Here is a 9673-nt window from a genome sequence, read left to right as displayed (position 1 = left end):
CTCTTCTGCCCTTACCCTCATCATCAAGTGATGCTGAGTGATGAGGGAGTGTAGTTACCATGGCTACAGATTCTCAAAGGACACCTCTTGGCTCAGTAGAAAGGACGTCAATAGGCCTCACTGTGTGTGTGCATGTCCCTAGCCCGGTAGATCTGAAAGAAACAGGAGAGCATCAACAATGATGTCTATGTCCCTCCTTAATTAGAAGTCGCAGTGACTTCGCCGAGTATTTCAGAAAGCAGAAAGACTTGATCCAGATTGGACTGTTTCATCAAATTGGAGAAGGGGCGTAACTAGTCATTCTAGTTCGTCATTTTCTTCTTTTGCTAATCTTTTTTTTCCAGGAGATTCAACATGCAATGTTTAAAAAAAGCAGCTTCTCAGGTTGTCCAGATGCAGTTCTGCAGTTACATGGACTCCTCTCTCTCTCTTTTGGTACATTTTCCTCCTCCCATTTTGTATTTTTTTCTCTCTCTTTCTCTTTCTCTCTCTCTCTCACACACACATACACACACACACACACAAAGCTGCTTGTTACTTTACACAGACTCATGGTCCAGGAGGAAAACGTGCTGCTCATCTATCAAAGTTGGCATGTAATTGTTAGCATTGGTGCATTGGCCATGCCTCATCCCTGTGAGCACACACACACTCTCCCTCACACCATACCTCATCATCACTCCTACTCTGACCTCAAACAAGCTGTAACAAGTTAGTTATACAGAAGAATGACAAGTTGTCCAACAACACACAATTTCTTGAGAGACTGAGCATTTAGCTTCTTCAGTTCCAAAAGACAGTAATCTTAAAAACAATATGTTATTAGACAACACATCTCAGTATCACAATTCACAGAATCAAGAGCCTCATACATAGAAAGGTATACGAAGCCAAACGGTGGCACCCACAGAGATTTCAGTTTTTTAGATTAATTCGTTTGGACTATCCTACTTTGAAGCCATGGTTAGGCAGCCTGTCTGTGCCAGCAAAGTATAGTGACATGTATTGTGAGACAGGAGGGGAGCAACCCAAACCTATTCCTTGCTCTTTCACCGCTTTTCCTGCCCCCGGCCTCTCAGAACAGATGAGGACCTTGGAATGCTGCCGTTTTTCCAACTGGAATTCACTAAGCGGAGGAAACACTATGTCACAGAGAATGCACACAGAGTGGTGGTGGAAGAGAATATATTGCTGTCAAATTGCATTTCTTTTTTTTGTGTTACATTCATTGGTTTGAAAGTTTAAGGAGGAGAAATCTTATGTTTGGTAGGTGGGTATATTTATTTCTGTGTTGGGGGTAACACGTTACAAAGTAGGCCGCGTTACTGTAATCAGATTAAAATTTTCTATAATGCATGCAGTAATGTAACGCTTATTCTTGTTGATACCTTATGTAATCGCATTACAGTTACTGATACAAAAATGTCTTGCGTTACTTGCATTACTGCGATCTGCATATCGGAAAGAGAAAAAACAAACAAATCAAACCTCCCTTTACAGTACGCGTGTTTGAGTAACACTCGTCACTTGACTTAGCCCCAGAGTTCAAGAGGCGAAACAAGAATGGCAGCGCCCAAGGCCGTAGCCATGGAGTCAACATTTTTTTCGTCTCCTTAAGGGAGACGAAATCTGCTGGGGAAATTAATTTCCTTTTCTTTTTTTTAAGTTTAGCTAGTTATTACATGTCTTATGATAATTTCGGACAGCGTGCGTGGTTGCCTGTTGTAGCGTAGCACATTTATATTTAATTTCTATTTTTATATCAATATATTGGGGGGGGGGGGGGGACATTTTTACCAGATTTGAATATTGGGGGGGGATGTGTGTCCCCCCAAATATATTATGATCACGGCCTTGGCAGCGCCGCTTAGAACATCTTTTGAGGGATGGAGGTATGCACATTAATTCGTATTATTTGCGCGAAAGGACAAAAGCGTAACTATACATTTACATTTACATTTAGTCATTTAGCAGTCGCTCTTATCCAGAGCGACTTACAGTAAGTACAGGGACATTCCCCCCGAGGCAAGTAGGGTGAAGTGCCTTGCCCAACGACACAACGTCCTTTGGCCCGGCCGGGAATCGAACTATACAATGTACATTGTACATTGACGCAGGTGCGAATCTAGGTTCACACTTTTGGGGGGGCTAAGCCCCTAGATAAAACCTATTCTTCCTGTGACCCAGCAAAACTAGGGTTCCCCCTTAGTTTCCCCAGAAGAATTAAAAAAATATATCATTTTAAATAGTGTCCTCTAGTGGGTTTTAGGAAGATACATTCATACATTTAGATTTAAAATATATAAATGAATAAAAACTTTTGGGGGGGCTCCAGCCCAATCAAAATCACAGAATTACCCACCAACCAAAACCGACGACATTATGCCGATATTTGACTAAATGGGAGACCACCTTCCATACCTGACAAGCAGCAAGTAGTTCCAAATTATGCCTTCTGCAAAATGTGTTGTTGTAATTTGTAAACGGGCCATTGGTCTGTCATTCTTTAATATATATTGTCTAGTTATAAACTCTTTAGACTGTTAATGATTAGTGCTTTTTTTGTGGGTAATAATCGTGTAAGAAAAATCCCTTATTTTGGGGATGGATTCCGGGAAAACTCCCTTATTTTCAGTGTTCAATGTTGACAGCTATGTTGTAGCAGCATACATAGTAGAGGAAATGTTGCCATTTAAAGTTTTAAGCATTATTTTATTTTGCAGCCTTGATATGCTTGAAAACTTTTAGGTTGATGTTTTTGTCAGCTTTGTGGTATTAAAAAGCATAAAAGAGATCTTGTTTATGTCCTCATTATAAGAAGAATTTGAGTTGATTTGGGCATATGGTAAATATATTGTTATTTGGCAAGTGCATCTCAGGTGATGTTATGGAGTAATCCAAAAGTAATGTAACTAGTAGTGTAACTAGGCCTAGTTACTTTCAGCAGTGAGTAATCTATTTAAGTAAAGCATTACTTAAAAAAAAAAAGTAACTAGTATTGTGTAATCTATAACTTTTTTGAGTAACTACCCAAACACTGATTTCTTTTTAGAATGTCGAGTCCTTTAATTAATTGGTTGAAGACCTGCAAGTCTGTCACATATTGGACCTGCTGCTGCCCTACCCAGGTTAACAGCATCGCAGAAATAAATTCTATCAAACGCCATCACAACTTGTAAGTCAAATAACTGAGTATATTTTGGGTCATAAAGTATTTTTTACAAACAATGTCACAGAAGGATTCACAGATGCCCATAAAACTGAACCCCAAATCAAAGTAAAATGTGTCAGTTTGGACTGAGAAGTACAGGATTAGCATGACATCACTGGAGTGTCAGATAGGAACCACAGGTTCTGTGTGGTCCATTAGAGGGCATTAGAGACCAAAGTCTGCATTGTTGTATAGGTCCAAAAGTTGGTGTTGGTAAGATATATTGGTCATACATTATAGGAGAACCATGTCCACGTTGGCATCAAGGGCAAATGTTGACAGAACACAGACCTCAGAGATGTTGACATTTCAACCCCCCACACCAGGGAGTTGGAGTGGAATGAAGAGAGAGAAGAAAATAGAATAAAGGAATGAAACAGGAAGTCTGTTCCAGTGGAGAGGAGCTCTACATCATAACACCCTGCCAAGCACCCCCCCCCCCCCCCCCCCCCCCCCCCCGTTTTCATCTGGAAACACACAGTAACACACCTTAACGACCACACTACACACATAGTAACTCACCTTAACAACCATGTTAAACACAGTTCCACATGTCAGCTACCATTCTACACACACAAGCTTGCTTTATTCATTATTTCACCATCCCCAGTACAATGCAGACACAGTGTAACACACCAGTACACACCGGTAACTCACAAGTTTCAGTGAACTTTTTTTGTCATTTCACAATACAAAACAGACAAACAGTGTAGGTAAGTGTAGTGCAGTGTATGTCATGTCACACTGGCCCTCGGACTACACAACCGTCACACACTTCCACAGCCATAATACTGACTAGAAGGAAAGGTTTTTAATGTAGCCTTAAAAACAGAGACATTGTCAGCCTCCCTGATTGAGACAGGAAGTCTGTTCCAGAGAAGAGGAGCTCTATATGAGAACACTGCCCCCTGATGTTTTCTTCTTGACGTTGGGAATCACCAGATATCTGTTGTCTTGGGATCATAGTGTCCTTATAGGAAGCAAGGAGATGGAGGAATTTGTATGTTAGAAGTGGGACTTTGAATTCGGCTCTGGCTTGAATTGGAAGCCAGAGAGTGAGAATAGGTGAAATGTGGTTGTAATTTTCTGGTTCTAGTCAGTAATCTTGCTACAGCATTTTGCACCAGTTACAGACTTTTTATGTGAGCATTCCGGAGGCCAGAAAATAGTACATTACAATAGTCCGGTAATATACAGTAACAAATGCATGTATTAATTTTCCAGCATCATTCTGTCAGAGAAATAATCTTAATTTGGCAATGTTAAGTAGATGGAAAAATGCAATTTTGGTTATGTTCTTAGAATGGCATTCAAATGAGAGGTCCAAATCCATTGTGACTCCAAGATTTTTGACAAGTTGGCTTGGGAAGACTTTTATGCTGTCAAATTCCAAGGTGGGGTCGGATAGCTTATAATTCTTTGGTCCCTCAGTTTTATCAGATTTACGAAGAAAGAAATTGGTTGTCATTCATGTCCTTATCGCAGACACACGTTGGTAGATATGTGGTAGTTCTCCTAACTTCAGGGAAATATATAGCTGGGTGTCATCTGTGTAGTAGTAAAAGTTTACTCAAAAGCGTTGAATTACGTTTCCTAGAGGCAGCATTTAGAGAAAAAAAGAAAACTGACTAGGACAGAGCCCCGCAATGCAAACTGGGATTTGTCCGATAAATATAAACAATTGGAATGCCGTGACAGAGATCCCAACATAGTTCTCAATATGCTAGAGGTGATCAACTATGTCAAAAGCTGCTCTCAGGTCCAGGGGAACCAGAACAGAAACAGAGCTAGCATCAGAGGCCATCTGTAAGTCATTGACTACCTTGGCATGTGCTGGTTCAGCACTGGTGAAAACAAAATTCAGTTTGAAGGGTTTATACAATTGTTTTGAGATGTCCAGTGAGCTGTTGGGCAATTTTTGAGAGAAAGAGAAGATTTGAAATGGGCCTGTGCTTGCTGAGAACTTTAGGATTCAGGTTTTGTTTTTTAGGTAGTGGCTTACTATATGTTTGTTTATTCTATTTTATTCGAAAGGCAGTAGAGATTGGCCAGATACAAGATTCATAAAAAATATTGATCAATTATAGGGAGGAGTTTTTTTTACAAAGTTTGGCAGCAAGGGAGTCGAGAAGGCAGCTAGTAGATTTATGATTCCATAGATAAAGGATTGAGTTAGATCCTTAACGTGCAGAGCGCTTGGTATGGGGGCAGATTCTGTGTTAGTCTTGGCATTTCCAGGGCCAGTCTGAAGTTGGTCCATGATTGTGTATATTTTGTGGTTTAAGAATTCCAGGTAATCATCAGGGGAGAGATCTGTCCTGACACAGAGTGTACTTTTTTGTGAGATTAGAACTAGTGTTAAATAAGAATTTATGGTTATCTCTAATCAGTTCGTAGAGGCATTATGATCGGGTCTGGTGAAGTAATGCTTATACTCCAAAGTTATCTTTCCAAGCAGGACAGAATACTTCTGGTTTAGTGGCCTGCCATTTTCATCCAAGTTATTCTTTTTATTGGACTTTTTAAGAGTGCAGGTTTTATCTGACTACCATAGAGAATTTACACATAACATGTTAGAATGTCAAATGTATCTCTATACATTCCTCGTGGGCTGATGGAATGAAGGGGGAGGTCAAAGGTAGATGTAAATATTTATGATTGGTGACCATGCTCATATTAGCAATAGCAACCATGCATTAGTAACACCTTGTCTAATGCATGTTCAGGAAGAACCACAGCCTGGGAGGCAACCACTTCAGTAAGGCCAGCCACTGATAACAAACGTAACAAGCGTATTCAAGGAGCAAAACAGGGTTGTGATTTGATCGTAAAGCAGCTCATTTTCAAGACAGAATAGTTTCTTTTTTTTTCCTTAACCCCCCCCACACACTTCTCTTCCTCCACTTTTTCTTCACCCCCTTGCCTCCCTTGGCTCTCTCTCTCCATTTGACTCCCCTCTTCGCTTTCCTCCCCAACTGTGTCTTGCCTACAGAGTAATGGATAGCTTGTTATTTTGCTTTGTCCACAATTCTTAACTTTTTAGCACAGATCACAAGCACAGCAGTTATCTCTGTAAAGTCAATAATACTACCATATCTTCATGCTTCGCCAGATTTCAGAGGGACCGCGATAACATGTTTCATGGAGAGATTATTTTATCTCTTTCAAAAGCTGACACCTATCCTGGGGTTGCAGGAAGAGGAATAAAGTTCACTGACAGCTCAGCCACTTTCAAATGTAACCAGATCAATTATAACCTGTCCTGTACCATATTACATGGTTAGGTCAGAATTAAAACACTGTAGCCTACAGTGTCAAGTGTTTACTTTGAATATATATTTGAGCTCAGTGCTGATATTTCCCTTATCATTCACATGCTTCTCTTTTTAATGTGTTGGGACAGCAGTTGTGTGGTGGGACAACTGTGTGGAATGTATCCACAGACAGACAATGAGTCAGGGATGAATATGTTGGGTAATACCAGCACCTCCAGGCTATGCATTTCAACACCGAAGGACAAACAGAGAATGATCCTTTGAGTATTTGTACCCTCAGGCTAGACCTGTGTTTAAGGCTTTCCTCTTAGTGCAGAGACAGAAAGAGAAATCAGTTGTGTTGCTGTTCATTGTGCTTGGTTGTGTTGATGTGCTTGATGTGATGCCATTTTTGCTAATCATTCATTGACAATAATCTTAAGCTTTAAAGGTCAATTTAATGTACTTTTGACCTAAGGGGTTAAGCTGGGCCCCATCTACAAGAAGGTGTGAGTCTGGTTACAGCCCCTCCAGGGGGGAGGAGTCATCAATGTTATCACACCTGCAGGCAATGAGAGAGCCAATGAAGTCCTCAACAAACTGGAGATCAGCAAAGGGAAACAGAAGCCCACCCTCCACCTCTTTTTTCCTTAGCACAACACAGATTTTCTTTCTCTTTCTTCCCCTCTGTATTTCTTTTCCCCGTCCCCATTTTGCCTGCCCCTCTTCCTTATATCTTCCGTTCTGTCCATTTCCCCCTTTCCTTCAATCCCCCTTCTTTTCCTTTTTGCCCTCTATACTCTCACAAACTCCCTTTACCTTCTGTCTTTTCTCTTTTGTCTTTCTCTCCCTGTTTTTTTCACATGTAGCCATGGCACGTAGTCAATGTAGAAATTCTGAAAAATTCAAGTCTCTAAACCCTTCTTTCCTGCTAATAGATTTGGGCAGAAAAAGAAAAGCACTTAAAAATTTAGCCCAGAGTGCATCATTTAGGACCTTAGCCGTCTTCTGTCCTACAAGACTGTCTATGCTGGGCAATTGGTATTGTGGGTAGAGAAAAAGGAACTTATATGATCAGATGGCTAAGAAGAAGTTGCAAACATATGTGTGAGGTCCCTTTCCTGTAATTACGTCCTACTCTGATCTTGTTCAGACAACCTGAAATTAATTAATAAGCTAATAAAAACGGTGGAAGTGTTTCAGGGGAGCTCAAGGGAGAAGACAGTTTCCAGACGTATTCTCTGTCGCCATGAATGGATTACAGAGATCATGCCAGAGGGACTAATTAAGTCTGCATACGGATACTGTGATCCGAGGTAAGAGAGGGACAGAGTATCTGTAGCTGACAGACATCATTCAATGAAGAGGTCTAACACTTCCAAAGTACCACTACACTCTGACTTACTAATAACCTCACCATTGTTTGTCAATTTAGATACTCTATTCAAGTACATGAGACATTAAGACCTAAGCACTTACTAAATTGTCAATCAGAAAATTGGATCAAGAAGAACATCAAATACCCTGTGTTGTGCTGTGAACAGGCACACTGCAGTCTAAAGGACTTCCAACATTGATCCCCTATAGATGTCTCGAGACATACATGCAAAACAGTGATGTTCACCAGTAGAGATTTATCTCAAACTGGACTAGGAAGCATCTGTATAACTTAAAACTACAGCCAGAATGACCATAGATGTGTCAAGATTATTTGGGCCCTCTGTGACATGCTTGCCTGTAAAAAGGGCTATACAAATACATGTGATTGATTGATTTGGGGAAAAGTAACACTTGGTCATTGTTTACTTTGCAGATTCTGTTTGGTTGGTGTAAACTTTTCCTCATATTCAATATTCAGTTCTGGATACAATTATTTATTCACAACGTAGTCCCTAAAATTTCCCATTGGGTTGACTAATTCTACTAAGGTTTTGCCATAATGGCAGAAACCTTCACACTACTCTCTTCATCCAACCTGATAGCTTAGTCAGATCAAACATCAGGAAAACCAGTCTGACTCAGGGTTAAAGTACCACACCAACGCCTGCCAGATGCTCTGCCACGTCACAATAATTTAGCAGTGCATGGGTCCAAAGATTCTTATCTATGGGGCAAGTCCCCGGCTTCTGTTTTCACGGGGGGACACACAGTAACAAAGTGGTGAAAAGGGGAAAATATAATGCCCCTTGGCTTCCAGGCAGTTTGACTGAGGAGGGAAGTTGGTCAAGATTAACATTAGGACTACAGTCGAACTATGATGAAGTGACAAGTCATTGGACAAATATGATCTAAATACTTACTTGTGGTTATTAAAACTATCCAAAGTCAACATACAGTATATATACCTATTGTAAGAGCACCAAAATTGAAAAGCAAACATTGTAATTTGCTATAATATTGACTAACTGTGTCCTATCATTGGTTTAAACTCACAGGCTTTAATATTAAGGGTTCCACTTTGTTAGCAATTCCTCTCAGCTGTTCAAAGTAAATTTGACACTTATCTCAACAACATTCAGTAGGGATGATCTCCTCTATAAGGGTGACTGGGGGAACCCACAGTGAGCCTGCAGACAGGAAGACTCCACCTGCACCCCCCACCACCCTCCCTTTCAGACTCAAGGAGGTGTTTAGAGCCATATCGTTTGTCACATCAAAGCATTCCTTGACACATCGGGGAAGCTGCCTGTAAGCTCTCAAGACAAATACTAAAACAGCGGGCATGGAGCGGTTAAATTGTCAGCCTCACTGCTGTCAAATCATGGTGCCATTTTGATTGCCGTTTACCAATATTACAATAGACCATTGTAGGGAGTTAAATATTGGCCAAATAACCAAAACAAATTTCCCCATGGTTTAAAGGAAGATGGGAAACTGAACAGTGTATTAGCATGAACCAAATAATGCCAATACCAATGGAATTACAGTTATTTGACTCTATGGGTTAAATCATAGCAAGAATGGTCAAAGTCAGGTTAAATGAAATAAACATTTAAAAACATTGCAAATTAATGAAATCAATTACAAGGCAAACATGTTACAAAATGAAGGTAAACTCATGCCTACGCTACCATGACTATTGTAAACCAGAGATAGAAAGCAAGATGTGAAGGAGTAGGACAGTAGGACAAGCCAGAGCTGAGGAGAAGGTCTCAGATCAAGAATCCACAGAACAATGCATCGCAATTCCTTTTCTCCACAAGAACAA

The sequence above is a fragment of the Hypomesus transpacificus genome, chromosome 11, assembly GCF_021917145.1.
Source record: "Hypomesus transpacificus isolate Combined female chromosome 11, fHypTra1, whole genome shotgun sequence".
Lineage (NCBI taxonomy): Eukaryota > Metazoa > Chordata > Actinopteri > Osmeriformes > Osmeridae > Hypomesus > Hypomesus transpacificus.
Note: the sequence above shows the minus strand (reverse complement) of the source record.